Genomic DNA, 3,543 nt, shown 5'->3' on the forward strand with positions numbered 1-3,543 from the left:
CTCCCCCTACTACTAGCAGTACCACCTGTCACAGGTTAGATTCTCCAGGAAGCAGATGCTAATGTGGAGATTATCATGCAGGGGCTTTATGAGGGTGTGCCTTTGAGTTCAAGACCCATAGAAGAAAACGAAAGGAAACAGGATTGGACAGAGGGAGAAACTGAGATGGGACGTAGTCTAAATGAAGCTTCACTCAACCACGTGGAGATTTCTGAAGTTAGGAAGATCCTTCAGAGCTGTTTCCCATTGGAATGAGAAGGCTGAAACTTTGCATCCCTGTGTTAAACGGTCACAGGATGAGGCCACCCAGAGAATAGGTGTGACTTTGGGAAAGGTGGCTCTCTTCAACCAGAGGCACTCCCAGTAATGGGGCAATCACTTCTTTATTCCTGGGGTGGGGGGATTTGGATGGCATTTCACAGCACTCACCCTTTGCTTCTATGAGAGGACTAACATCTGCTGTGTGCATGTCACTGACAGTATAAACTGAAGCTGTGTGTTTCCTGGTATCTTGGAGCTCCAGTCTATGTGACCCCTTCACCCCTAGAACTTCCTGGTTCTACGCATTGCTGTGACCACAATGAGGTTTCTTTCTTCTTTTTCATAAATTTTTGCTGGCTTTTTTTTCCTTTCTGTTTTGAATACTTTGTGGACAAAAAAGGGGCCGCATGCTAAACCTGACAAGCTAAAGTAACCACATAAGATCGTCTGAAATGAAAACTTCTAAAGTAAAAGTAAGTCACGGTGGGGAGTCTTGTCCTAGGCTGGTATCTTCCTAGACAAAGGTCAATGTTTACCTTAACGGAGCCTGTCTATTGTCTTCACGCATCTATAATATACCTTTGGAATGCTAGAGTAATCCCCCCTTTTCCAGGCTTCTCAGGGCACACTTTCCCACCAGAACGTGAGACCACAGAACCCCTCATTGTCACCTTGTTCCCCACATACCATCTCTAATGTGATGTAAACCTCCTGTCCCCACCAATGTAAAAGAAGTGTTTTCTCTCCATTTTTCCCCCTTGAAAAAACCATAACTTTATATAATAGTAGAAACAGTACAAATTTCAAACCAAGCTACAGTATCTCTTTTGAACACCCCCAAAATCCTCATTTTAGATGGTTACATGGTTTTTTGTTTTTTTTTTTTTTTAAATATATTTATTGCCCTGGCTGGTGTAGCTCAATGGATTGAGCTCGGGCTGCGAACCAAAGCATTGCAGGTTTGATTCCCAGCCAGGGCACATTCCTGGGTTGCAGGCCATGCCCCCCAGCAACCACACATTGATGTTTCTCTCTCTCTCTCTTTCTCCCTCCCTTCCCTCTCTAAAAATAAATAAAATCTTAAATATATATCTATATTAAAAATAAATAAATAAAATCTTAAAAAAATATATATATATTTATTTATTTTTAGAGAGAGGGGAAGGGAGGGAGAAAGAAAAGGAGAGAAACATCTATGTGCTAGAGAAACATTGGTTCTCTTTTATGCAGTCAATCAGGGAACTGGCTCACAACCCAGGTATGTTCCCTGAATGGGAATTGAACCAGTGACCTTTTGGTTTGTGGGACAACCCCCAACCCACACCAGTCAGGGATAGATGCTTATATTGTTAATTCCACAATAGCATTTATAATATCATTACCTTTGTTTTTCAGGGCTCAGACTGCCTTTGCTCTTGACACATTTGCTTGTGACATGACCTGTTCTATGTCCTTAACTTCCATATCTGTTTCATAAACCTCTTCCTCTTCACTTTACTCTTATACAGTTGGGGTCTGTGTATTTTCTTGAATGTTTGAGATAGCATCACCTAGAACTTTGAATTTCTCAGCAGCTACTTACTGTGCTTGCTGAGATATGTCCTTGATCTTGGCTTCCCTCCAAACTATGTAGGTATCTGAAGCTGGGCTCTTGCAGATATCTGGGTTTTGTGATGACAAAGAACATATTCTTAGATTTCTGGATAGTGACCCTAGCAACCCCTGTAACTTGTCAAAGAGCCAGTTCAGACATAGCCTTCCATGCCTTGTCTTCACTCCAGTCCTGTTTTGCTTTATGGACTAGTTCTTTGATTTCAGCTGCTGCCATCAGCCAGGCTGGTCATGTGGGTGCCTGTGTGGGATCTTGTTCCTTGAGCTCTGGTATTGGTTCATCACTGTCAGATTCCATTCTAGACACATCTCAGCCTAGGGATGTGGCAACTCCTGCTTTGTAGCAGGGACAGTTTCTGTAGCTTCACCAGGCATTTTGTGCAGGGAATGCAGAACCAAGAGGGCAGCAGAAAGAACGTGAGCTAGAGCTGTCTCTCCATTTTACTCTTCACCCAATTTCAGAGATTTCCCCACTTTGTTTTCTCCTGCCTCTCTAATCTATCACCAATGAACTTCATGTACCCTTCTTACGCCTCTTCTTTTGATTGTAATGCATAAAATTAACTACAAAACTGTCATTCTCTGGAGCATTTCCTCAATCTGTTGAGATTTTGCTTTCTGGCAATTGAGTTAGTTTGGCTTAAATAAAATCATAAAAATTCTCAACAGGTTTAGACACTTCTTACATCAACAATGTTAATAATTATTATTTATTAAACATTTATATGAACCAGGCTCTGTGCTAAGGAATATATGTGGATTGTCCTTCATGAATTACTTAATTATTACTTCAATTCTATTCAGAAATCATGAAATCATCATTTCATGGGTAAGAACAGAGATTCAGAGAGAATACTGTTTCCAAGTCACACAGCAAGTTCTTGTTGAAATTTATTTGCGAACCCAGATATAACTCCAAATTCCCTAATCTGAGCTCATCGATGAGGCCCCCACTGGCCACCTGGTTTTTGACCTCCACCTTCCTCAGCCAAGGTCAATAAATACTTCGTGGGCCACTCTTTGTAACCAGCATGTGCTCCTAAATAATGCCCTTTGAGGCACATCTTACATAATAATTGTATTAAGGTATGACTCTCCTGATACATTCTACTACTATGTTTAAACCCAAGACTGATCCATCCTCTGAAGGCACAGATGAAATCCCCTACTAACTGCACTTTGCCTGAGTATTCTAGACCAAAATAGCCCATGCCTAACAGCTTTCCCACTAAGGAAAACTACTTATCTCCATTTTTACTTAGTATCTTCATACATGTGTCTGCTCCCTTCAACAGATTGCAGACATCACATGCATTCTTATACATCACTACCCTACATAATGAATTGTGCATAGGAGACATCTCAAAGCACATCACATCAATTTTGTATTAGTGTCATGAATTGCCTAGAAATATGCCTTTGGGCTCTCTTCTCTTTCCTCATTCTCTAGTAATGATGCAACTTTTATCTTTCCTTAGGTTTCCCATGACACTGAAAACCTTATCTACCCTATATATTTTTCATTCTGCACTTTCTCTCTTGTGTAACTCTGCCCTGGGAACTCCAGGCAGTTAAGTTTATTAGTAGTGATTAACACAGCTGGATGTTATGTTCTGTATAACAGTTTTCAGATATGTAAAACTTTTTTTTTTGTCACTGTGATTAAACTCA

The 3,543-nt window shown here is 40.6% G+C and overlaps 1 pseudogene; it reads right to left on the reverse strand.

Annotated features, from left to right (window-relative positions):
* Positions 1-1,602: 1,602 nt before the first annotated feature.
* Positions 1,603-2,247, reverse strand: LOC123831275 (annotated as a pseudogene).
* Between the last annotated feature and the right edge of the window lie 1,296 nt (positions 2,248-3,543).

This window comes from Phyllostomus hastatus, unplaced genomic scaffold (assembly GCF_019186645.2).
Source record: "Phyllostomus hastatus isolate PE091 unplaced genomic scaffold, TTU_PhHast_1.1 phas_scaffold_1674, whole genome shotgun sequence".
NCBI lineage: Eukaryota > Metazoa > Chordata > Mammalia > Chiroptera > Phyllostomidae > Phyllostomus > Phyllostomus hastatus.